This window comes from Ailuropoda melanoleuca, chromosome 4 (genome assembly GCF_002007445.2).
Source record: "Ailuropoda melanoleuca isolate Jingjing chromosome 4, ASM200744v2, whole genome shotgun sequence".
Classification (NCBI taxonomy): Eukaryota; Metazoa; Chordata; class Mammalia; order Carnivora; family Ursidae; genus Ailuropoda; species Ailuropoda melanoleuca.
In genome coordinates, this window is record NC_048221.1 from 84,348,007 (window position 1) to 84,375,337 (window position 27,331).

The 27,331-nt window shown below is 44.3% G+C and overlaps 1 protein-coding gene across 2 annotated transcripts in view; it reads right to left on the reverse strand.

Annotated features, from left to right (window-relative positions):
* LOC117801975 overlaps positions 1–27,331 on the reverse strand; it is a 222,874-nt gene that overhangs the window by 80,159 nt on the left and 115,384 nt on the right. Inside the window, exon 1 of one of the 2 annotated variants that reach the window (XR_004624907.1) lies at positions 5,028–5,111. The exons of the other annotated variant lie outside the window; for it this stretch is intronic. The gene's annotated coding sequence lies outside the window, so the exon portion shown is untranslated. Of the gene's footprint in view, positions 1–5,027; positions 5,112–27,331 lie in introns of those variants that run through there. 2 annotated transcript variants of the gene reach the window in all.

A 27,331-nucleotide genomic window follows, 5' to 3' on the forward strand; every position in this document is an offset into this window, starting at 1 on the left:
AAACTCCCATCATGTTATGCCCCAGCTATGTCAGGGCTTGTTTCCATAGCACAGCTGATTGTATCCTAATTAATAAAGATTCTGGTCCTTCAACATATTAAAGGAATGGACATGTATTAAGTACCTATAGTGTTTGTCAAATTCTGCATTGCAATCTATTATTTGGCTCTGAAATCAATTTGATGGATTGTAATGACCATGTTGAATGAAAAACAGAATAGAAAATATCAGGAGCTACTTTTAGTATATATGTAAAAACTGTTTCATGAAATGTTTGGTTCAGTTTCATAAGTGCGAGTTATGTATTTGTGTGTGCCGGGTTGTGATAAAAACTGCATTTCTTACTGTGGCTTGTGCTCAAAAAATGGAAAGCTTATAGCAATCTCATGAGGTAGGCATTATCCCATTCCACAGCAAAGGGTACCATTCAGAAGGTCTAAGTGATTTTTCAAAGTCACACAGCTACTATGTGGTGGCACTGGCGTTTGGGCCAAGGTCAGTGTGCCTCCAAGTCTCATGCATGTTGGTCTCCATCACAGGTGGCACAGCCGGCAGCCACTGGCCCACAGCCACATTAGCCAGCCTCCTCCTGGGGCTCCTGAACATGGAGGTTCCAACCTTACCTCGCCCTTCACACATTTTTAGGAGCCATGTGTGAGCATTCCAATGGCTTCTATTTGCGGATATTTCAAACAGATGTGCATTAAAAAAAAAAAAATCACACAAATTTCTCAGCCTATCTGTAAAATAGGTCAGTTTATATTTGATTTCTCCCAAGTGGTGCCTCAAATACCACAGAAGGAAAACCGAGAGAGAAAGGTTAGCTGATGCCAGGCCAATGATGGCAAAAGGGGATCTGATATTTATAAATCCTGACCGTCAGATGGGAAAAAAAGAAGAAAGAGAATCCATTCTTTTAAGGCTAGATGAGGTAAAACAGAAAAACTTGAACTCTAACAAGACCTATCCATCCCACTTATTCTCACTGATCCCTCAAGTGCATCTGTGGACAATTCAAAACTAAAATATGGATACTGCATATCTTAAAAATCAGTTTGAAATATTCCTGGGAGCTTTGCCCCTTTAAATATCAATCTACATGGTTATCAGCTTGACTCCTCAGCAACTCAGGCCTTGATTTTTGGGGAAATATGAACATTCTGTTGTCTGATTCAGAGCTGGAAGCAGCACCGTAGGTCTGATTGTGCCTAGTGACAACAGACAGACACGGGGCCATGGCCACCCCAATGGAGAAGTCCAGGGGCCACTTCTGTAGGTGTGCAGATAACCAATGTGCTAAAGAAGACCAACAACTTGAGCTTTTACTTGCAATGGACAGAGAACATGCTCCAGCCAAGTTCATCTCCAACCCCTCAGGGCTAGAATGCAAAAGAAGCTCTGGAATGGCAAACAAGTCTTGGCTGGCAGCTTCCCAGAAAGGGAGGTCTACTCTCAGTAGGTGGTATGCTGCAGGATCTCTAGCCTTACCGCCAGCAGGCGAGCTTCTTGCCTCCAGGCAACCAGGCCTAATGCCTGAAGGAGCCAGGTACCAAAATGAACAGGATTCTGAGGGCATTTCTCACCCACTTTAACTAGGGTCTGTTCTATTCTACCATGGCTTCCTGGAGTCACTGCCAGAGAAAGACCTTTGTGCTTCCTTGGGGGTCGCCTGAAAATCCACAATCATAAAAGGTTAGCAAGAATGCCTTTGTAACCCCTACGCCTTGCCCAGGCAGCTCCACCCTCAAACCCACATAACAGGCGCACACGGACTCATCGTGACTCCCAGCCCCCTTCCAGCTGATCGAGTGCTCCTTGAGGCGGGATCTTTCACGTTGAATATTCCCAGCTCAAATATTTCATCAGAAACATTTGGGCCCCATCTGAGCTCACACGTTCTGGCATGGCCTTGCCCACACCCCTCCCCATCCACCCCCAAGAATTAACAGTCTGATGTTCCTTCTCTTCTCTGTCTCTTTGGGAAGGGAAGATGTTACTCACTAACCTAACAAGTGTATTTAAAAATCGCAGCTGACTGCCATAGTAAATTCATGTCATGTTTTTTATGATAGATAATATTTCAGACACAGTCCTGTTCAGAAACTCAGCTGCCCGCTTTTGGCTGTTACTTCTATAGAGAAAACACGTTCTGGATTCTGGCAGACAGGCAACAAAGCCAGCTATAGGGGCCGTTGCAAAGAAGGAGTTTGTGTGTAACTTAAACTTAATGTGGGAAACTCCAGTCATGGTAGCACACCTTTAAATCTCATTAAGCCCCTTCTAGGTATCAAAGGTGGGCCAGTCGTGCCATTTCCTGAGTCCTGTCAAGTACAGGGTACAGGAAATTGACAAAAGAGCTTCCATTAGTCTAGCCAAAACCATGGCCCTATTATTAAGATGCTGCCTAGTCTGATCACCCTCTTAATCTATCAAAACTCCAAAAGGATAATCTTTTAAAAGCTTCCCCCTTTCCCACCCTTTTAACCCCCAAGTCCTTTGCTTTGTTGCTTAAATCAAGGTAAGTTGATTCTGTGTAAAGTTTGGAGGAGAGACATGCTGGTAGCTAGCTGGTAGGTGACAAAAAACAAACCAGAGAATTTTCTACCTGGAAACTGTTCCCTTTGATTCAACTGAATGTTACCACTTTGTAAACAAAGATGATTAAAAAATGCTGCCGTTTTTTTTTTTCCTTCTTTTTTGCCCAGAGTCTTCTCACAGTACCTGGCACTCTCAAAAACGCGCATTAGGCACACCAAAGGAATACTCAAAGGGATTACGTGCTCTTTGCTGGTTTTGTTTTATAAGCCAGGGGCCACTGAAAGAAAATAGAGCCTCCCGTCCAGGTGTCCCTGCTTGGCAAAATAATGGATGCAGATTGATGTGATCTGGAGGTAAAGGACATTAACATCTTCAGACCTCTGGCAGGCACACCGCCAGGCCAGCTCCAAAGAGGCCTTGAAGAGCAGAGCAAGACTCACTTGCAGCCCTGAACATCTCTCAATAACGGCTTTTATTCTGGGACCAGGCTGGAAGGCAGGTGGTCCTCCCCCTCTCGCAAAATGAGTGAGGAGCTGAATGGGCATGCAAGATGGACTGCCTGCATTATTGATTTAAGACGGCCAGCTGACGGTACACTGCGCCTCCTTTTATTTATTTCCACAAGGTACACCTTTCTCTAAACTGAATTGTCTTTGATTTGAAAGCCAGGGTGTCTTCCCCCACTCCCACCCCCAAGAAACTGAATCCCATCTCGACACAGCTGCTCAAAGGCAGCCTGGTGGCTGTTACCTACTGAGGCGAGCTTTTGTGCTGCCGAAGGGAAGACAAGGCCCGCGCTGTGAACATAATTTTTGATCATCCCTGTTTAAATATGCTGTGTGTCAATCAGAGAAGTTTGAAGAACATTATAATTACAAAATATATCCCTGCTCTATCATCAGTATTGTTTGTTAAAGTGGCCTGAATGGTGATAACGATTTCAATATGTAATCCATGAAACTTACAAATACCCATTTTACATGTGCATTTAGGAAATACACTGGGAAGAGGAGAACAAATAAAAAGGACCACACCAGTCAATGGCATGTCTGGGTGGCTGGGTTATCCTCCCCGTGACAGCAACAGTGATGATGCAACATTAATGAAATGTTCTCCACCTCACNCCACACCAGTCAATGGCATGTCTGGGTGGCTGGGTTATCCTCCCCGTGACAGCAACAGTGATGATGCAACATCTCCACCTCAGGGGACATTTTGTGGCCAGAACCCCCTGGCCTGGAACACTGGGTCAGGACTCTTTGGGTTCACTAAGTGATTGGCTATTGCCTCAATTTTACTTTCACCTTGCATGGGATCTTGTGGGACTCAGCCTAAGCCAGGCACACTCCCACAGTTACCCTCAAACTGTGTCTCTGTGTATCCGTGTGTTCTTAAAAGGCAAGAAAGAGAAAGCCCACAGAGCCACCTGGATGGGAGAGGGAGAACTGACTAAGCCATGCTGACTGGGGACTTTATCTGCTTTACTTTGAAAGCCTCTCACCCTTTAAGAGGCAGACTGGAAATGAATTTTAAAATAGGCCCCTGATACATCCTCAGCCTTCCCTTCACTTTGAAAACTGATAAGCAAACCTAGCCATCCAACATCTCCCCACCCCAGGCTGGCTTCCTTCATACCCACCTCCCACAGGACCCCCAGTTTTGATGACAGAATCATCTGCCAGCACTCCAGGGCCTGCACAATAACTGGACAGAACTGGCTGCTTTCCTGGGAGCCCTTCATGAGCCATCGGAGAGGCAAGCTCCAGCAAAAAACAGAATCTGCCTTCACTGGCTTCCTTATACCTACAGGGTCAAGTCCCCCCTTCTAGGCTGCAGTCCCATGCTGCCAACTGTCTGGCTCCAGCCTTGCAATTCAGCCTCCCTACAGAAACCCTCTTATTCACAATCCCCCATATCCCACATTTGCTAGTGCTTCTCCTGCTCTGAGAGCACTCCCCAGCGCTCCTGCTCCAGCAATCTTGATCCTACTGGGTGCTCCCCCGCATCCACACCCACCTCCCCACACTAGTACACCCAGTCTGATGCTCAGGCTCTCATGTGGCACCTGGGATGTGTACTCTTCAAGAGAATTACAAAATTTGAGAGTAGGATGTGGCCTCACATTTCACCTAATGCAGCATCTTTCAGTTCTTCAAGTGAGAAATCCAAAGTATATGCTCGGGTTTCCCAATCTGCAGACCAGAGACCTTGCTCCTAGGCCCATGGAGCTTCATAAGCTTCTGGAGGGCAAGTTCTCAGTCTGCTGCCTTGCCCTATCCTCTCCAGAGCTTCCCATGGCGCCCTTCCTACAGAGGAGCACAAAAGAGTTGGCGAATAAAGTCCTTGCTGCCATACTGATTTAGATTGCCTGGCAATTCTGAGGCCATGAGGTTGCTTTTTATTTTTTCCACAGTGTGTAGCTTTTTCCAAAGTAAATTACCTATTACTTAAAAGCCATGTTACCTTTATCCCACCTTTCCTCTACTTACCCTAACCTCAAAGTGAATCTTCTGTCAAGGCAATAGGCATCTTCCTTAATTGCCACAGTTCTTCCCAATTATCACACCACAGGCTTTCCGTCCAAGGTCCCAAGTTCTGGATCTTGTTCCAGGGAACAGCAAATAAAATAAAAATGCCAAGAAAGAAGCTGAAGAGAAAAGAAAGCAAGGGCCCTGCCCCTCTCTGAGTCCTGGTTGCTACTTACCAACCCCATACCCTGAGGATTCCACAGTGGCCCTCATGTCCTTTCAAGTCTAACATTAACTTTACAAGGTTTTATGTGTTTCACTCTCAGTTTGAAGTCAAATTTTTTTCTTTTGAACAATGCCAGGAAGTGGCTACTGTAACTTGTTAGCAAAGTCATATGAGAATATACAAGCAGATATACAGTGTATGTTCAATTCAGGCCTAACATCGGCCGGGGGTATACAGGGATGGCTTCATGGGGAAAACAGAATTTGAAGTGGGCCTGAAGACACAAATTGGATTTGGACAGTGTTTCAAGTAGGACACATGAGGAGACAAAGTCATAGGAGTAGTCTCCAATGTGACTGGAGACAATTAACCAGGACTGAGTATGAACTCCAGATGTCCCTCAAACAATGTCCACCAGTGACACGGTCAAGAGATTTCCTCCCATCACTTGGGTGAATAGAGAAAAGCGGGGGGTGGGCAGGAAGAGAAGGATGGAAAGTCAGGGGACCTCTGAGAGGACAAAGCAACCAAATGCTCCCCCTAAGGCCACCAGCCAAAGGCAGAGAACGATAAAAAAGCTACTGCTGAGTGTTGGAAAGGGCCCTGGGGACATTCCCCTGCCTGTGTTCCCCCTCTTCACCAGCACCCACCACAGAAGGGATAATAAAATATTAATTCTATCTGATCGGGGGCCACCCAGGTAGTATCATGTCACATGATACTTTAATGACCACAATTCAGGCAACACAGCCTGGCTGTGAAGGAGGAACTCCTCTCCTAGCCCAAATCCAAAAGGTGCTCATGTTACAGGAAGGAACAGGAAGTGGGGCTCAGAAACTGAGCATGGGACCCTATAAATGCACAGGGGCCCCCTGGGAGCTTCCTCTCTCTGTACAGGATAGAAAGGCATCTACCACTTTCCACCTTGTTCCTCATCACTGCTAAAGTGAGCTGTTGTTCAGCATATGGTGTCACTCCAGAACTAATAAAATGTGAAAGCCTAATTGTATTAGCAATTTCCCATCATATTCTATTAATATGTATCATACTGGTATCCGTTTTCACTAATGTGACATGAAAGACAGTAATGTGATTACTTTTTTAGTGAAAATGAACGCTAATGTAATGAAATGTTGACCACATAAACTGTAAGATATGGCAACCAGCAGGTATTTGGGACTTTCTTCTTCTTAAAAAAAAAAAAAAAGAAAAAAAGAAAAGGAGGTGTCGTTCAGAAATGGGCAAAAATATTTCATGTGTGCTGTAGAAATTCATGGTCAAAACCTGCCAACAATAGTGCTCTTCTCTAGGGCAGTGCCTGGCACACTGTAGGTTAACAGGGACAATGGGAGGCAATTCAATATAGAGTTAAGACGTGGTTGTTGACATCAGAGAGATCTGCCTTCATACTCTGGAATTTTCTAGATGGGAACTTTGGGCAAGTTAATTTCCTTAAGCCCTGGTTTCAGCATTTGAATAACAGAGATAATAACAGCATCAAACTCAGAGATTCTTAATAGAATTAAATGAGATCACACTTGTACAGCACTCGGCAGTGACTGGCACATAGTGAATGTTCACAAAATATTAGAAATTACTGTTGTGATAAACATAAGAGCAGAATAGTCTAAAAATTTTGTCCAATAATACTAGTTCACGTTCAGCATGTAGCCCTTTAAAACATGCCCTTGTTGTTCTGAAATATTCTACCTTCTTTGGAAGACGCCCAAGAAAATGCTATGTTCGACCTGTAAGGAAAGAAAACATGGGGAATGGAAAATAAACCTACCTACAAACCCTTCTGAATTTTGTTCACTGCTGAGCTAAGAATAAGTGAGATTTTAGGATCAAATGTGCAAACAACAAGTGCCATTTTGAAGTGTAAGAAAGTGTTGTTTTTGCTGTTATTTTCATGCAGGTCCTTTGTCCCTTCTTGCTAGTTCAGAAGTGAAAACCCAAAATCCCTTTACTGTGTTGACCAGAAAACAAGAGAGGTATTTACCTAGAGACAGAGGGTGTAAACTGGCCACCAAATGCCTCTGACCCAGGCTCCTAACCAGCTGGATGGTAGGTACTCTAAGAGAGATGTGGTTTTTCAGGGGCTCTTCACAGCCAGGAGACCTGCAGGAGGAAAGCTAGAGACAAGAGAGAGGACCAAAAGGCCTCCTGTGGTTGTTCCCCAACAGGATCAGTATAAGACTATAATATAGGATCTGGCCACTGAAAGCCGCCAGAGCAATTTCTGCCCCAAGGGCACAAGATCATTTCCAAGTCCCCTTCTAGTCAGAAGGCTCTGACTCTACAACATGCACCTGAGAGAACCAAACCACCTAGCCATCAACTCTGACTTCTAACAAGCAACTCAAAGTTTTTCCATGGTCCAACATCCCTAAAGCACACTTTCCCCTACATATTTGGAAAGAGCATCTATGAAATGAGAATGGGTTTGTTCAAGGTGCCTGGTGTCCTTCCGTGTCAGGACACAGTGAAAATTTCATTTCCTGCATCAGAGAATTCCATACATTTGGAGTTTTACATTATTTAGAATTACACTGGACTGCTCTTTTCATAAATGAAGTTTATGTGGCACTGTACTTAATACATCAACCCTCTGAGACAGGCATTATTAACACCATTTTACAGATAAGGAAACTGAGCTCAGAGAACAGCCAGGAACTAGAGGCAGCACTAAGAATTAAATCCAGCCTGATTCTAAACCCAGTATTCTCCAGAGAACTACCCACCTTTGTGGGATCATACTTCTTCTTGACAAAGTTACTAGAAGCTCACTGAGGGCAAGAACTGCCTTTCACCAAATCCAATGAAATCAGGAGCTCTGGGTTTAATCCCTGCCTCCACCTCTCACCAACTCTGTGAACTTGAACTGTTACCTGACCTCTCTAAGCAGAGGAGCCATGTAATTTATAATCCAGACCAGAACACATCTGAGACAGAAAGGGAAAACTAACCAGACAGGATGCTGGAATGACAGATAAACCAGAGTCGTCCTAAGGAAATGGAGAAATGTGGTCCCTCAGAGCCTCACACACTCATTTGCAAAACAGGCTGGATGAACACCAAGGTCACCTCCAAGGCTGAGAACCTGGATTCCAGGAGTACAGTAAGGGAAGAAATATACTCATCTGGACATCCAACCAGGAACACAAAATGGCAAATACTGACGGCCCAATGAGTGCACAGATGTGCATTTGTTCATGCTTGTTTCATCTCTGAAAAACACTACAAAACACATGAAAGAAAATCCATCTCTAATCTCACCCACTTTGGGGGTGAGAGAGCCCTCTTTGGAGTTTGGTACATTGCTCCTCTCTGATTTGTACCTATGTTTCAACAACATAACTATATAAACACATCTTTTTTTTTTTTTAATCAAAAAGTGAGTGACCATGCTATTGGCCTATACTTGTGCTCATTCTCACACCAGCATATAAAGATCTGCCTAATAAGGTAATATGCTGCATAATCTTCCATCACATGCATGGGATTATGTATCTCACCATTTACCCTTTTACTGGATATTTTAATTGCAACCATTTCAGAAACCAATTATAAAGAATATCACTCTACATATGTCCTTAATAAAGAACCTATTGTTATTTTTAGGTACTATATAAGAGCACTTTAAATTCTAAGGAATCCAGCCAAACTACTCACCAGAAAGTCTGTACCAATATACCCATTCCCACTGACACTACTTGAGTCTGCCCTTTTCCCTGAATGCTTGTCAGTATCAAATTGTTTTCATTTCTGCAAATCTAGGTGAAAAAATAATTATATGCTAGTGTTTAACATTTCTTTAATAACTAGTGAGGCTCAGTATCTTTTCAAATGTTTATCTGCCACTGACATATGTTTTTCTGTAAATTACCTGTTCAAACTTTTGCCCATTTTTCTGTGGGTTGTGTTTTACTTCCTGCTTTGTACAACCTCCTTCATATATTAAGAATAGTAATCCTTTATATATGATGCAAATCTCTTCCCCCAGTTGGTTATCTGTCATATAAATTTATTTATATTGTCTTTTATCATACACAAAACTTTCTGCTTTTAAGTCCTACATTTCTATTCTTTTTTCTCCAAGGTCTCCAGGGTTCCTGTCTTTCTTTTTTTTTAAAGATTTTATTTTTTTATTAGACAGAGACAGCCAGAGAGAGAGGGAACGCAAGCAGGGGGAGTGGGAGAGGAAGAGGCAGGCTCCCAGTAGAGGAGCCTGATGCGGGGCTCGATCCCAGAATGCTGGGATCACCCCCGAGCCGAAGGCAGACGCCCAACAATTGCACCACCCAGGCGCCCTGGTTCCTGTCTTTCTTTGCAAGTCATTCCACCCCTAAGTTTATTAGGGTATTATGCACAGCAGAAGTTCTGAGGCTGGGAGTCTCCTGGAGTCATACACAAAGAGGGCTTGGTTAAAACCACATCTCATGAGCCCTAGGGGATTGCTGAGCAAGCGGGTGGTGGGGGGGGGGAGTAAAGAGTGGCAAAGCTATTCCCCCTTCTCTCCTGAAATGCCCCAAAGGGCAGAGAAGAGTGGATCCACACCGCCAGGTGTCTGAGAGCCTAGCTCAGTGAAAGGAAAAAGTTCTTAGAGATCCCACACTTTATCTTAAGAATTCATTAGAATTTTGTTTCTACTCCATAATTTATTAATACTTATTTTGCTATAAAAGTAGTATTTTGATTACTACTAAATTATTTAACCTCCCCTCCCTAAAATCATCCACCAGGTTTATAAAGCAGTCAGCACTGGGCACTTCTAGTGCTAACTGAATCCCAGGTCCAGGCATTTTTTAACACTGCTATTAAAATTAGACCAAAGCAGAGGAGGAGGACAGTGTTGAGTTGACAAGTTCCACAGGTTAGGGAACTTAAAGGTCCTTCAGGACCTGTCATGCTGAACATGAACTAATACTATTGGACAAAAAGTTTGTCCAATCTGACCTGAGAGCTGAACACAAAGGGGAAAGGTCTGGGCTTCCAGAGCACTTTGCAGATGCCTCCATTCCCTCTGCCCCGCCTGCCCTTCCTCCACAACGGTGTCCCAGCTCCTTTTCCTTCTTTCCACTCACCCTACCCTTTCCTCAACATCCCCAAACTCCTCTAGTTGCCTCACAATTTTCCAGCATATTTTTGGATGGGGCTGTTTTATTCCTATTTTGGGGCCATAGATCACAGATCTGCAACCAGCCATCCAAAAAGCCTGGGCAAGCAAAGACCACCTTTACTGTAGGAGTTACCATGGAATGTGGCATTTTCGACGCTGTAGCAAAACACTGCACTAAACACTCAGGGTTAAGATAGTTACTATCAGTCATCTCCTGATAGACAAAATGGGGCAAAAAACAGTACTACTTCATAGGGCTCCAGGGAGAATCAAATGAGTTAATACAGATAAAGTCCTTAAGACAGTTTCTGTCACAAAGTAAGCATTCCATGAATGTTAGCTTTGTCCATATTATTATACCATATATAAGTGCTTAGAGTTTGTCAACTAACGAATGGCTCTTGTGCCACTGCTTTTATCCATAAGAATAGAAAATCCCCTGCTCTAAAAGCAAGGAGGGATGGGGGCTGAAGTGGCATGGGTGTGGGGGTGGGGGGAATGATGTCAACCAAGCAAATAGAGTAGAGTAGGTAACCTGCTTGCCTATCACATGGCACTTGTATTCCAGGCTGCTCCAGAAAAGATCAACAGTCTGTGCATTTGTTTGCATCACTTCCAACAAAAAAGATTTAGATAAGAAGCAGCAGCAGCCTCTGGAGGCCCAATTTTTCAGATGGATTTATTTGGCAAAAGTTCATACCTGCACAAAGTCGTGCATTCTTCTCTTGGGTTGATCCTGAAGTAGGACTCCCGGACACTTTCCACTTTCTCCTTTCAGTTCCCAAGCAGCACTGTGATTTGTCACTGCTCTCTGGTTTTCATTCCAACTGCCCATACGACCCCATTCCCAGCATGGCCCTACCTCTCACTAAATGACAAAAGATCAAAGCTTTCATAAAGCCACAACAAGAAGGAAGGAGAGATCAGGTTATCTGGGCCATTAACTATACATATACACAGGCAAGTGTGTACTCATATACGTACACACACACACACACACACACACACACACACACACTCCTCTGCCAGATTATAAACTGCTAAGCCAAACAAGCCATAAACTCTTATGAGGGACAAGAGGGAGAAGCCATTCCAGAGAGATAACAACAATGTCAAATTTCAGACATGAGCAGGTTTTTGTGTGTTTGGGCTCCAAACCAGGGGTTTAGGATGGGAAAGCTGGAAAAGCTGACAGCCCCTTAGAACTAAAGCAGCTCAACTGGGTGCCACTATAATAAATCAAAATCAGTTATGTAAAGTATAAAATTATCATTTGGAAATCACTCTCTCTGAATAATTCAATCATTGACTTTCACATCAAACAACCATTTTAACCACCCACACACACAGTTCAGTCTCACACTGGTCTTAAACTCTCTTTAATTATCGGCATTAACCTATCACATTACTATTTCATTCCTATTTCATCCTGGGGGAGGGGTCAGTGATTATGATAAATCACAATGAACGAGAAAGACTTTCAGCTGTCCTTCCACACGGTTCCAGAGTTCCCTTGATCTGACGGTGACAGGTCTGCCTTTGTCCCAGGAAGGGACAAGGACAGATAAGCAGCCTCCCTCTTGACAAATGCATTACGGATGCCAGTCAAACAAAAAGGCCAAAGAACCCAGCTCTGCAGCTGTGCGTGGCCGTCTCCCATGCCTACATCCCAGGCTGAGCAGAGATGTCTATTTGCCCCTCTGGCTGGTGGGTGGAACATGCAGATCCATGTAAACAAATTTCACCAACAGCCTAGTTCCTGTATACCCCACTGAGCAGACATTACCATAAAATAATAACAACAAGAATTTTTAAAACACACGTGTATGTCTAAAGCTAATCACTTACCCCTCCAAGAACAGCTTACTGAGCCACAAAAGCGAGTCTCCTAGTGTACTCTTTGGGGGACTCTAGCCCTTGCCTTAGTGATCCCAAGAAACGAGCTGCGTAAGAACAGCCTTCAGGTGAATATCTGATTTAGAAGTCAGGGTTTCCTCCATTGCTGGCTGGGAATCCAGCTTCCTAGTTCTGTGTATCCAGGAGTGTCTCCCCCTCCTTACTTACCACTCCCACCCTCTCACCTTTCAGATCTTTGGGTTTTCAAGTATTTGGCAGTGAAGGGATTACTAGAAGGAAAAGCCAACAAGATAAAGATGTTTCTGTACAGATGTCCACTGCACCTACTATACAAAAGAAGAAAACCACCTAAATGCCACTTATGATACTCAGGTTAAATAAACTGTGGCACATCCAGTCAATGGAATGCATTTCAACCACTGAGTATCATGTCACACATGTGCATTTTAAGCAACAGAAAGCTGTTTGTAGCATATTTTTAAGAGAAAAAAGCAAAATCAAGCGAATCATTTGAGAGCATGTAACATGTTTGATTCTACTTCTTTTTCATATGTAAGAAGAAAGAAGACAAACTGTATCAGAGTATGTCCAAAACTCTAATAATGGTTATATACGGTGGCATTATTACAAGTGACGCTAACTTCTCATTTTCTACTTTATTTTAATCTGTATTTTCTAATCAGTCTACAAAAAAGCAGGTTAATAGAGTGGTTAAGAGCATGGACCTGGAATCAGTCTTCCTGGAATCAAATCTAGTTCTGTCACTAAAGGATGTGACCTCAAGTAAGCTATTTAATGCTCCAGTGCCTCAGTTTCTTTATCTGTAAAATGGGGAAATGATGATTCCAGCCTCTCAGGACCACTGGTGAGCATCAAATGGGATGATTCTGCAGAGCCCTTAAAACAGAGGCTGACATGTAGTAAACACTGTGCAAGTAAGTATTAGCTGTGATTATTCAGATAATCATATCTTTCTTGCATAATTAAAAAAAAAAAAAACAGGGAATCTCAGGCCAGCTATCAGACCTTAGGTACATCCACATCTCTTAGTATGCGTTTCCTCAACAATAAAAAGAATGAATTAGATAGACAACCTCAAAGATCCATCCCCATTCTGTGATGGCATACTTCAACGTGGATGCTTCTAATGGGCACTGAATGTAGCCTAGAGGGTAAAGGGGACACTTCAAAGCAGGATGCAGTGGGGGGCTAGGGAAGAAGGAGCGATGGGGCCCCTGAGAAAGATCAGAGAAAGTGTGGTGCAGGGCTGGGGGGTGGGGAGACTGCAAGAATGCCAGCCAAGGCTAGCAGCCTCTCTACTCAACTACGTGATTAAGTGACTGGCTTCTCTTTTTCACAAAGCCAGACTCCAGCTCAAAGAACCTCAGGGACTATTTTAAAGAAAAGTTACTCCTTTGTTTTTAATTGTAATTAAGTAGGTATTTTATAATTTTTAAATGGTGCAATTTACATGTCACTTCCATGATGCGCTGGGTACCCTTCACCAGAGGGAGAGAACGTAAGTTTAAGAGGACTGCTGTGTATTATTTTGTGATTAGCGAAGTGCATTTATGCAATTGTGAGTAAAATGGAGATACTGGGATATTTCAAGACTTCATTAAACATGCCAGAACTTTAACAAATTTACATGAAGCCAAAGTTTATTCATGTTAAGATTTCATTCATCCTTCTTCTCATACTTTGACAAAATGTTTAAGTTAGTTTCTCATTTTATTTGTCTACTGAGTTCCCTAAGTTAGGGAAATTAGTATTGTGTATGCGGTTTGATTTAATTAGCAATTGGGGAAATCGGCCTGGCATGTTTCATGGAAGCTTGGGGAAATTGTCAATTAGCATTGTGTTAATTGGTGTCTGCCGTCCTTGCTTTTTAGTTTTTAACCCCTTTTACCTTGTTCCCTCTTTCAGTATGTAAAATCTGGCTGTTTATTATTCTTTAAATAAAGGATTAATTGCCTGAATTCCTGCCTCTGCTCCATGTCCTTTTTCTCCCCGAGCAGATGGGGAGTTGGGCAGGCCCACAGTGGCGGTCTTGTTGCTTTCAGGCCCTGGTCTTCCCTGGCACAGGAGGAAGCACTCTCCACTGTACTGCCCTATGCCCAACCTGAAGCTTCCTCTCTGCTATCATCAGTGCCCAGTGGACCCTCTCTGTCTGCAATCACGGAAGACCCCTCCAGGCTCTCAAGAAACCCCTACTGCTCGTGTTTCTGGAGTCCGTGGCTGATACACTAGATATGAGCAACTCATGTCATCTGGCCCAATCATTATCCTCCAGGAGGGCAGGTGGGGGAGCCTCTCCAAAGGCAGGCTGGAGGCCACATGATGTGCTTCCTAGGAGCCAACTCTTTTAATCTCACTGTAGCCTCAAAGGTAGGTTTATAGTAAAAAGGCTGGGGTTCACCCCCACTTGTGGGATGCAAAATGAGCCTCTGTTCATCTCATTCAACACTGTATTCCCAGAGTTTAGCCCTTTGTGGACTGTACAGTCCTTCAACCAGCAATAGTGGTATTAGCTGGGAGCCTGAAAGAAGTGCAGAATCTCAGGCCCAAATGGGATTTTTAAGTCAGCATATGCATTTAACAAACTTCCCAGGGGATTCGCATCACATTAAATGTGAGAAGCACTGACCTAGCACATTGCTTGACTTGTGTTAAGCCAAAAACTTGACTCTGCTGTTAGAGTGCTGTACCATAGTCATCTTCTTTTCCATAGTCATAGAAATTTTGACTGGGCACTTAGCTGTCCAGACAAAGAATACATTTCCCAAACTCCTTTGCAGCTAAATTTTTTTACCATGTGACCAAGTTCTGGCCAATCAAATGTAGTGGAAGTTTCCAATGACTGCTTCCAGAACACTTCCTTAAGACAGAACTAGCATTCCACTCATCTCCACCCATCCTACTGGCTGGAACATAGATGTGATGCTGACAGCTCCATCTTGGACCATGAGAATGAGGGTTATACTTTGGGTCTGCCAGAGGAGACTGGTCCCTGGGGACTCAATTAGCAGACCCCAAACTTACCCTGAACTGCCTCTCCCACTTTTCTTTGAGGTGGGAGAGGATCCTAACTTTCATGGACAAGCCTACTCCTGACTAATAAAAAAATCCAAAGCCCACCTTGTCTACATAACACATAGTGCTTGCCAAAGTAAAGAGGTGCGGTGAGGAAATCACCTATGATGTACAGAACAAGGACCTATAGGCAGAAGTCTCTTGAAGACAGGTGTCAGCTCAATAAAATGTTTGCCTATAAGCAGAAATGTCCAGCTGTGAAATGGAACTGGCTACCTCACTGAGGCAGCAAGCTTCCCACCACTGGAAATGTTCCAACAACAGCTATTGGGCCATCTTCCCGTGCTTCTGAATGCTGTGAAGGATATACCTGGCTTGGAATGCTCCTTCACAACCACCCTACCTTCTCCCTTTTGCTCCTCTAGTCCTTCCTTCCTGCATTTTTGTAACCAATTCCCTACATTAAATCTTCTCTGTGTGAAACATCCCAGGTGGTTCCTATTTCCCTGGCTGGACCCTGAATGATGCAATCACTAGCTCTCATGGGTTTCTTTTCTTCCCTGAGGCCTCCCCGGCACATGCCAGAGGGGAACATATATAAAATTAGCACCTGGTGGCAGCAGCACCCACCACCAGCCTTTCCTGCCCTGGCTGATCCCTGAGCTGTCATCCATCAGACAGCAAGCAAGACCAGAGGGCTGTGGAGTCTTCAACTTAACACCTAACAATCACAGCTGATGAGGCCACACTCTGAGACAGATCTATGACTTCAATTTCTCACCAGTATTTTAGTTCCCCGGGCTAGTTGTCATGTAGCTGGTCTCATTGAGAGAACATTAAGGGACCCATTTTTCAGGAGTTGGCTTATGCTAGCAGAACTCCATTTCCACGTGATATTTATCAACAAGAAACTCTCAAACATGCTCTCACACCCTAGTCCCCAAGCAGATTTAACTACTAGACAGCACCCATTTATTAACAAGCAAATGAAATCCTTCTCTTTGATAAGGAGAGCAAGAAAATGCTCTGCCGCAGGGTTTCTTCAAGAGGTCCCCTGGGAGAGAGAGAGAATTCTGGAAAGGATATCTCTGCCGGCCCTACCCCACTTCCCCCTCAGCTTCCAGAATACGCATTGTGGGCCCACTGGTTGGTTGTAGGAAGAGGTGAGACCAGAGAGCCAAGATGAGAAAGCTTGTGAATTTTCTACTACACTCTTTCCATCTCTCATTCCAGAAAATATACTATCAACAGAATTGCAACCATTACACCTTTAATCAATACACTGGGTTAGGTAGACTTAAACCTCCGTCAGGATAACATATTTTGGTACATTTCTCCCATTGTCCTACACGCATAAAAACTCACTGATACAAGTCTATGGGACCCGACACAGGGGCCAGAATTTAATCCTAATGCATTCCCAGAATCTGAAGATCTCCAATCCCCTTTGGAGGAGAGATGGCTTTTCAGAGACCAACTGAGCTCCTCCAGAGAAGTTTAGGGAACAATGAGTGGCAAAAGGGTCTGCTGTGAAACACGGTCATGAATTTTTAAAATATGCTTATCATTTGTCAATGTGGCTTAGAACATAACCCTACAGTTCTGGTGGAGAATCAGTGCCTACTTGTACAAGTGTCTCCTGGTACCAGGGCTAGCTAGCATCAGAGGGACCTGGCTCCTGGCTCAGCCCACTGGCAGAGAGGGTAAATGCTCACCCCCCATAAGAACAGAATGAGGCTTTGGTGAGAGCCAGGAACTCCAGAGTCCCCTGGGGAAACCTGACCCACACCTGGCTGCCACTGTTTCATTTCCATGCAGCTCTCCCATCACCCAAAGGGCTGACCACCAAGTCTTCAGGGGCACTAGGGGGCTAGAAAATAAAGAAGGTCATAAGTGGACAATTTCCAGTGGGTCACATTGATAAACAACCCTAAAAATCTCCCTTCATGTTTTTCTCTACAGAGAATGCCTTCCTTTATTTCAGTTTATGCTCATCTCCCCTCTCCTGAAATTCTTTATAGATTGGGGGCAGGATCGTACACTAGACACAATTAGCTCTAGAACTTCTGGGTTATAATCAGAGTAATTAAAAAGTTTCTGTCTGTCTCTATCTGTCTCTATAGACACAAACACATTCCCTCTCTCTCTCTCTCTCTCTATATATATATATGTGCGCACACATACATACAACATATACATACATACACACTATATAGTGTCTCTCTCTATGCACACACACAAACCCCACATATACTATGTGTATGAGTATATGTTGAAACAGCAGAATGAGGAAGAGAATCCAAAAAAAACAGGAAAACCCATGGTCAGAGTGTAGGATGATCATAATAAATGAATTAATAATGAGCATTTACTATATGCCAGGCACCTTGCTAGTGCCTCTACATGTACTGTCTCAGTTTTTTTCCAATTCTGGTCATATCCACGTATACTAAGAGTATCATTTGCTAAATGCTTTTCTTTTGATGAATTTACTTGTTTATGATTATTTTAAGAGAAAAATCTCATAGTACCATAATATCATCATGGGTTTGATGTGTATTTTTGGTAAAATACATTGGAATAAAATCTATAACCATAATATTCAATGAACTGTTCACCAAACATTATCTATAACAGTACTCATAATTTCATTTGGAGAAACACATCACACACTTATTCTTCACAACTCCATGCTATATCACAATTGTCCCCATTGTACACCAGAACAATCAAGGCTCAGAGAGGCTAAATACCTTATCCAAAGCCCTAGAAAGTAAAGTCACAGTAGTCAATGGAGGAGACTGTCCAGAGAAAGGGAGTGGCCAAGAGTGTCCAAAACCAAAGAGGCCAACCAAGTTAACCAAAAATGCAAAGGATCCCTTTACACTTGGAAAGTCACAGGCCCAGACTGCAATGAGATGAAGAATGGAAAGGTAGGAGAAGTGTTAAGTGTGCAACTCAGGAACTTGGAAAGAGAGGGATGAAAGGGACACGGAGTTTGTACTCAATACATAAATGAATATAAGTTCGATCAAACCCATCGTTGCTCCCCAATGCAAACCTCAGAATTGTGATTCCCTGTGTTCCCATTTCTTCCTGGTAAAAGTAAGGCAAAATGAGGGCAAATGCAATCGTAGGTCTAGAAAGGATATCTCAGACCCCCAAAAAGGAATATTGAGGTGTTCTCAGTCAGGTGGCAGCTTGAGCCAGGTCGGGGAGCCAGCCAGGAGGAAAAGTGAGGCACCTAGGTTACGAAGGCAGCCCTCAGAACTCTTAGCATTTCTCCATCCCGGGGAGGAAAGGTCCTCACAGCAATGCCAGTGCTGAAGCTGCTCCCCATCACAGCTGTTGCTCAGATCTACTTTGAGGCAGGGACCCTCAAAGAGGTTGCCATCTCCTCCTTACAACACTGAACACCCTTGGGAGAGCAGAAGATGCTAAAGTCCAAGAGTGCTACAGAGGGCTACAGCCTGTACCATCTCTGGAAGTGAGTTTACAGCCATTTAAAGGAGCATTTAAATTCCAAGAAAGAGCCTTTATGATGTCAGCATCCTCTCCTTGTAACTGCAGACATGGTGCTGGGTCAGCCAGGATGTGTTTAAGGTAAATGTTTTAGAACCACTGAGAAAGACAAAGACCAGATCCTCCTTCCCATCCCTCCCCATCCAGGTGGAAGGACAGGGTAAGGATGAGGACAGAGTGGGAACCCTCTTATATCTGGGGACTGACAATGGCTATCAACCTTCCAAATCATTTGTGAGGGCTGGCACTTCTACAGAGAAGTGAGGCTTCCATTTCCTGAAGACTATCTAGTTCTATCCAAAGCAATCCTTAGGGGCGCCTGGGTGGTGCAGTTGTTAAGCATCTGCCTTCAGCTCAGGGCGTGATCCCAGCGTTCTGGGATCGAGCCCCACATCAGGCTCCTCCACGAGGAGCCTGCTTCTTCCTCTCCCACTCCCCCCACTTGTGTTCCCTCTCTCGCTGGCTATCTCTGTCAAATAAATAAATAAAATCTTAAAAACAAACAAACAAAAAGCAATCCTCAAAAAGTGAGATCAGAGTTGAATCGAATTTGCCAATTTTTTTTCGCTTTCTATGTAGTCCCTCAATCCATCTCCCCTTGACACCTCCCTGCACTCTAGTCCTGAGAATCTCTACAGAGCTGTCAGCAGCAGTCGCCAACAATGAGAGAGGCACATGGCAGGGAGACAGAGAGGCCCTGCCCACTCCTCCAGACACACAGACAACCACCTACCTGGCCCACTGGACCCATCCTCCCAGCTTGAGGCAGTCCTGTAAGATGAGGTCTAACCAGCACGTCTCCTGTCTCCTCCACTGTCTGAGCCAAAAAAAAGAGAAGGGTGAACTAGCCCTACAGCAGGAAGCTTCCACTTAGCTATGAGGATGGTCATTTTGATCAGAGATTGCTGGTCAAGGACTGTTTTAACCTTGGCAGGAAGAGGAGAGAGTTGACCTCTCTTTTGTGACTGTTTGCAGCTGCAGAATTGCACTTTTAAAAACCTAACCATGAACTTTATGACCTACCCAAGCCTGACACTGTACCCATTGACTCCTCTACTTCCCAGGTTCGTAACCCAGCCAGGAAACCTATACCCCAGACGAAACTTGGGCTCCAAACATCCATTCAGAGACAAAATCTGTAGTTTTTAATAAAGAAGTGATCGTTTACAGGTTGATAATGCAAACCAACAGAGCACAGGTGTGATGCTCTCCTGAAAGACTTGGGAGCAGATCAAACTGGTCTGAAAATGGGCCTAGCTTATTCTCAGGGGACTGCAGGCAAGTGATGAGGAAACTCCCAAAATAATAGACTGATACCAGACAGAATGATGACAGTAACAAATATTTGCAGAGCACATATCACTTTAGAAGTAGTTTTATACTCATTTTCTCTTTTATTCTTAGAAGTGACTTCCGGGGCACCTGGGTGGCTCAGTCGTTAAGCGTCTGCCTTTGGCTCAGGGCGTGATTCCGGCGTTCTGGGATCAAGCCCCGCATCAGGCTCCTCTGCTGGGAGCCTGCTTCTTCCTCTCCCACTCCCCCTGCTTGTCTTTCTGTCACTGGCTGTCTCTCTCACTGTCTCTGTGTCAAATAAATAAATAAAATCTTTAAAAAAAAAAAAGAAAGAAAGAAAAGAAAAGAAGTGATTTCCACCTGGATGGCCTACAAGTGCATTCCACATGCTCAAATGCATCCATCTTCTCTTCCGCCCATCTTCCCTCTATTCCAGTGCTGTTAAAAACATCAACCCTCTCCCAAACTGTAGAGTGCAAAATCTGGCAACATTTGATTCAATTGCCCCCTGAAGTTCCATGGCCCATATTTTAACATTTCACATTAACTTTTATTTCTCTATCCATCACCACCACCCAAGTCAAGCCCTCAGGACCTCGCACCTGGACAATTGTAATTGCTCCTAATTGGCCTCTTCACCCTGTCATTTAGGGCCTCGATCCATAACTAGGTGAAGGCCACAGCACTCCCCTGATCACAAATGCCAGTGGCCTTGGCATGCTCATCCCCAGAAGTCTCTTTCATCTCAAGTCCCACGACAAAATGTGGGTGCCTCTTTATGCCACCTGTTAATATCTTATTGCCTTTATCTGTAATTCCAAAATAGAAAAAACTCTGAAAAGGGGGGGACAGTAAAACTTTGAGGCTATTTAAATTTTTTATTTATCTCACTTAGACTATTCATACATTTCACTAAAATAATATTAATATCTTTGATTATGGAATAATTCTCCAGATTCCACTTGGGGGATTATAAGTTATACTGGATATGTACCACAATATCTTGCTAAAATCTGAAAAATTCTGTATTCTGAAACACATATGGCCCAAAAGGTTTTAGATAATAGATTTGGGGCCTGCATTAATTTGCATTCAAGTCCTTACTCTTCATATCTCATATCTAGTTATCAATTAGTGAATCCTCAAATTGAGCACATATTATATAAAAGGCAATTCCCCAGGCAGTGAAGGTATATAAAAAGTTAAAAGACATGCTCCTTGAACACAAGTTTTTAGAGCCCTACATCCTACAGACCTAAAGTAGAACCAACATGCTATGGGCCCAAAGAAGGAATTTGATGAGAAAGGCATCATGGCAGACTGGTGCTCAGGAAGAACTCTGCAGTGTAGGTTTTCCTTATCCTGAGTGGTAAAGAAGAAACAGAAAAAGCAGTAAAGGCCTGGGAAGGCAGTCCAGGTGTGGACAGGAAAGGTGGGAAATTCATAAGGATGTGCAAAGTAGTTGCCTATACTGAACAACCAGACTCATGTACAGTCATAGGATAGTTGGCCACTATTTATATAATTATGGTTCTTAGAAAACTATTCCTTCTACTGCTACCAATGTCCCTACCAGCACTGCAGCCAAAAATGTCATCTGCACCCTCAGCAATGCTGGGTGAGAAATCCTACAAGTAACTGTTTATGGAAAGCGCAATGAATGCCAAAGCTGGTGAAAATGTGGTTGGAGAAGTAGCCAAAATCAGATCATTAAGGGCCTACGTAGTAAATGGTAGAGTCTAGTGGCTGACAGTATGAGCTCAACATTTAATAGCTCAACAACCCTGGGAAAGTTGCTTAATCCTCTGTGCCTCAGTTTCTTCATCTGCACCAAAGGGATGCTGTTATTGCTGATACGGTTGATACTACCTAGTCCATCAAGTATTGTGAGGATTCAATGAGAATATGCATGCAAAGCATCCCATAATATTCAACAAATGTTAGTTGCCATTATATTACCATTCAAAGGAGCTTAGGAGCCAAAGAGAGCACTGAAGTATTGTGACATGGTCAGACTGGCATTACACGATCTGGTTTGAAAGGAAGCTAGAGGCAAGGAGACCAGTTAGGAGACTGCTGCAGTGATCAAGGCAAGAAATGAGGCAAGGTTGAACTCACAAACATGGCAACAGGATTTAAGGTTGACCTATGGATTGAATACAAGAAATGTCCAAGTCCAGGCTAATATAAATAAATAATATTAAAAATAAATAGATGGGGAAGAAGGAGCATCTATTTTTCACAGCAGAATTCCAATCAACAAATGTGGAAGAAGTGACAGAAACAGAAAATCACCACTAAGCACATACACTGTAGTAATTGTGACAGGCAAGAACCACTGATGGATGCTAACCGTGGTGGGTGAAACAACGATGGAAAGGGGAGAGCTTGCCAGTAATGAAAAGGTGGTTCTCTATCAAAGCTGGACAGTGCAACACTAGCTGCACTTGACCATCTGCAGCCAAAGGCACCATACACATTGAACTGGAGGTGCTGGGGCCTTGGCAGAGCAATTCAACCAGCCCCCAGCCCTGCCCTCTAAGAGCAGCCAGTCGGCCTTCCACAAACAATGCAGATTCTACGCACCTCTGAACAAAACAAAACCAAGCACATCAGCTGTCTCTCCAATCGACCAGTAATAAACACATAGAGTCCCTTCTGCCTCCAAGCAAATGGGGCAGTTTTTCTGTGGCCTGCATTTGAGTGGGACCTCTGGAGGCAGGCTGCCTAGGTTCCAAATACAATTTACTACTCACCAGTGCATCTTTGGGTGACTCATTCTTGCTAGGCCTCAGTTTTCTCATCTGGAAAATGGTAATACTGGTACCCACCTTGAAGGGTTAATCCACATAAAGAGTTTATCAGTGAACAGTCTATGATCAGCACATAGGACTATTAGCCATTAGTACATCTTGATGAAAGATGTCTGGCTGGGAACCTCCACTCAGTGGGAAAGGCCCAGGGGATGGCAGCAGCTATCTGGTCTTTATACTCACACACACCTTGACCCCGGACTTAAAGGGCTCAGAGAGGCACTTCCACTACCACCCCTGAATTTGGTAAAAACTTGGAAAGTGCTGATAAACCCATTTTTATTTTCTAATTTATACCCTGCCAGCTTCCAGAAAGAATGCAAAGCAGCACAGATAAATCTACTCAAACTCCAGTGACAGGAACCAGGGTATTCTCTTCTTGCACATCTGCCATGAAAGTCAACCCACCCTACCCCTCCCACACAGACAGGGGATAAGCAGGGAGCAAATGCAGGAGGGAGGTGGCACCCCACCAGGCCATTTCCCTCCTTCCCTGCCTGCTTGCTGCTCCCATGTTTCTTATAGCCACACAATGTCCACGCTGGCCTCTGTTGTTCTGCAGGGGTTGCAGGAACAAAGGATAACAGGGCAAACTGCTCTCTCACAGCTACAAAAAAGTATACAAATGAAATCAAATCAACAGTAGCTTTGGAGGAAGGATGTTTGTTTAATCATAAAAGAGCAGCCTGGACAGTATCAAAAGAAGGGGGTGGGTATCTTGGTAGCTGGGTATGTCAGGCTATTCTCCCCACTCCACACCCCTGCAGCTGCCCACAGTGACACCTGCTCCCAGCAGCTCCATTCCCCAGGGTGGCTCTAGCTGAACTGCCCTTACTTCTCTCCTCTGCCTACTCCAGGCTCCGCATCCTGCAAAGGCCTCCCTATGTGGAAGTTTATCCTGACTCCACTCATTGGCCTCTGCTCCCTCTAGACGTCAGTGTCACCAATCATCTCAGCCTCCCCTTGAGCATTCAAACCCTACAAGCCTTCCTCACTTCTCACCAGCACCCCATCCCCCCCAGATGCCGATCAACAGATCCATAAGCTCCCTGAGTACAGGCGGATGGGGCAGCATGCAGGGCACATAGGAGGCAGAACACAAACAGCCTGATTGAAGGACTTGGAGACGTTGCAGCAGACGATCCTTTTGTACCCTGACAAAATCACTCGAAGCTAAGCTGGCAGTTCTCAAGGTTTAAAAAACATAAGAATCGACTAGAAGGTGGAAGCTAGGAATGAGAGGGACATGCTCTTGGCTACAGCACAGATTTTCATGCACTACTCCAGAAACTCAGTGTTAATGAGTTGAGGATGGAGCCCAGGAATCTATTTTTAATAAGATGCCTGGGGTCTTATGTCATGTTATAAGAAACAGACCCAACCCCAAGACGTTCGGCTCCGTGGAAAAAGCACCGGCTTGGGAGTCCCGTGCTGCTGGAGCAAGGCCCTGGCTCTGATACCAGGCAGGTGATCTTAACGCAGGTAAACAACTTGTCTGGTTCTCAGACTCCATCAGTGAAATGCACAGGTAGGACAAGATTCCTAGAACTCTAATCATGTAAAACAAAAGCTAACATTTATTGAGCATCTATTATATGCCAGGTGTTGTTCTAAGTATTTTTCACATATTTTTCCATTTACTCCTCAAAACAGACATATGAGAGAGGTCCAATGAAGAAACTGAATAGTGGAGGGTTAAGGGACCTGTTCAGGGCCACCTTGTTGGTGATGAGAGCCCTGGGATTTAAATCCAGATAGTCCAATCCCAGAGCCAGAGTTCATTACCACATGCTCTGGCCCCAGAAAGGACTCCTCGTCCAACTTTAGAGAGAGAGCAAGCAGGACACCTGGATCGCTGCCATACTGGCTTGCCCATTCCAGGCCTCTAGCCCCAACCCTGGAGCTGCCCCAGGGTCACCCTCTAGGCCAGTTTAAAAACAAGTCTTATCGCATGAAGTCAAAATTAGCCTCAAAGCACAGGTGGGAGAAATGTCCATTACTTACGCAAAACTGGAGAGACTTTCAAAAGCAAAAAGCAAGGTGTGCAGGCCTAAGGAATGCCGAGGCCTCCTCAACTCCAGAAGCTCCTCATAGGGAGGACAGGACACTAGAGGGGAGGGTGGGAAAATTCCCATGAAGCCAGAAGGCCAAGCAGAGCTTGTCAAGACAACAGGGCACTGCAGACCTTTGCCACATCTTTCAAAGGACAGAAAGCATAGATTACACCTCAGGCCACGAGGCAAATGGCCAAAAGTTCCTTGGGGAATCCCAAGGGCACCTGCCACCCTCACGGGAGCAGCAAGCTCAGGAGAGTGCCTTAGGACCAAGATCACACTAGGGGTGAGGGGGGTCTGCCGTAGCCAGAAGCAGTGGGCAAGCTGGAACCAGGCAGAATCCTGAAAGGGAAAGGAGGTAAAAGAAGACCAACGGCACTCATGATGTGGGTCCTTCTACCTTAGAACCCTCTGGCTCAGCTTGCCCTCTGTTCACACCATTTGTGAGGCCTACATATGCCTCCCTCTTCCATCATTCACTGCCTTCCCAAATCCCACTTATCTCTCAGAGCCTAGCTGAAAAGACCCTCTTCCTCCACTAAGCTGTCCAGAGAACTCTTCCTAACCACCCCACCCTAGGTCCACACTACTCAGATTTTCCCACTCTGCCTTTGGGACTCCTTCTTGCATTATGGACTTGTGATGGGCGCAGCTCACTGCTTAGGAGCCGGGCTCCTGGGTTCACCTGTCTGGGTTAGAATCCCAGTTCTGCCCTTTACTAGCTCTGAGATCTTGGGCAAGTCACTGAATTTCTCTAAGGCCCAATTTCCTCAGACTTGGGCTGGGAATAGTAATTTTATCAAACTCGTTGGATTGTGAGAATCAAGACATTTATGCAAAGGTCTTGGCACATAATAGCTACTTAATGAAAGTTAAGGATTCTGAAAGTACCTAGATTTTAGCTTTTGCCCAGCTAGTACATATTTCCATGATGGGGGGAGGAGGGGCCTTTATATCTCCCAGCTGCAACACTGCCTACTTTCTACTGAGGAGCCGCTGTGTGCCAAGTCCTGTGCTAGGTCAGTGAATGTCTACACTGCCCCTTGGGAGACTCCAGGCTGGAGGGCGTACCTGGTACCCTACACAAAAGCCATTTTTGTTGGCATAAATCTCCCTGCAGTGAGCCTTGGGCAGTTTCTGCACTCCCCTCAGTCCCAGGTTTGGCAGATGGCTCAAAAGCAAGAGGGAGGAAGTGGCCATGTGGCATTCTGTAGTCCCTGCAGGGTGCCACAAGGGCAGAGAAGGGAAACTATGGGTGAGTGTGTCCATGTCCATGCATAGCTGGGGTGGCCCATGGAAGAGCCTTTTGCACTCTAGCTCATTTTTTGGGTCGACCAAATAACTGGCAATGTGACCTTGGTCAAATTTCTAACTCTCCAATTCTTGGGTTTCCTCATCTATCCATGGGAATGCAAATTTCTTCATAGTGTTATTATTAGAATTGCTTCCAATAAACGCTTATAGACTGATCTTGCCAAACTAGGAAGCTACCAACCCTCCCCTGTCCCATGAATCAAAAGGAAAGGGCATGTGGCCTTGGAGGAAGGTTCCAAGGGACCCAGAGCATGAAAGAAAAATAGCTACATGCCCTTTAGCAACACTGAACAGTCAGCGTAGAGATTCCCAGGAGAACACAAACTCCAGTAATGATTAAAAGAGCTATGAATTCAACAGTATACATGAACGCAGTGTTTCTTCACACATCTTTGCCCCCAAGCACTATATTGTAATGTGAATGGAAGCAAAGTCAAAGCAAAGGTCATAAGTGAATATTCAAAATGGTGGGCAAAACTGTGTTACCAACAGGGGCCATACTACACTCAATCCGGAAGGTAAAACTCATCCTGAGAAAATCACTCTCCTTCCTCCCATACTCCCTACCACTTTAACCTGAGAGAGTAAAAAGTAAAGAAATTTTACATTAAATTATTTAGAAACATAAAAGCATCACCCAAATAAAAAGAAAGGGGTTTTTGTTTTATAGTCGATTTAACAGCCAACAGTGGGCCCTGATTCTTCTTCTGTAAAATGGGTATTGTAAGACTGCCTCCTTCATAGATGGGTTGAGAGAATTAGTTGAGATAAAGAATTGAGGTAAAGAATTGAGTACAATATCTGGTACATAATAAGCTTTAATAAATGTTAGCTGTCACTGTTGTTTTATTGTTGTTCCTGAATTGTTAAAATTAAAGAATCATGAATTAGGGAAATAGGCACCCTAATCAAATGGTTCAGTCTGTGGGTTGGAAATCTTATTCAAATACCTAAACATCCCCTTCTTCCCATAACATCTGTGGCTTAATGGGACACAACTTGCATTGTTCAGGCATATCCAACAGAAAACCCTGCCCTGGTCTTCTGACATCCCAGGGCTCCCTGGGGTGGAAGAAGAGCAGAAAGCTCAA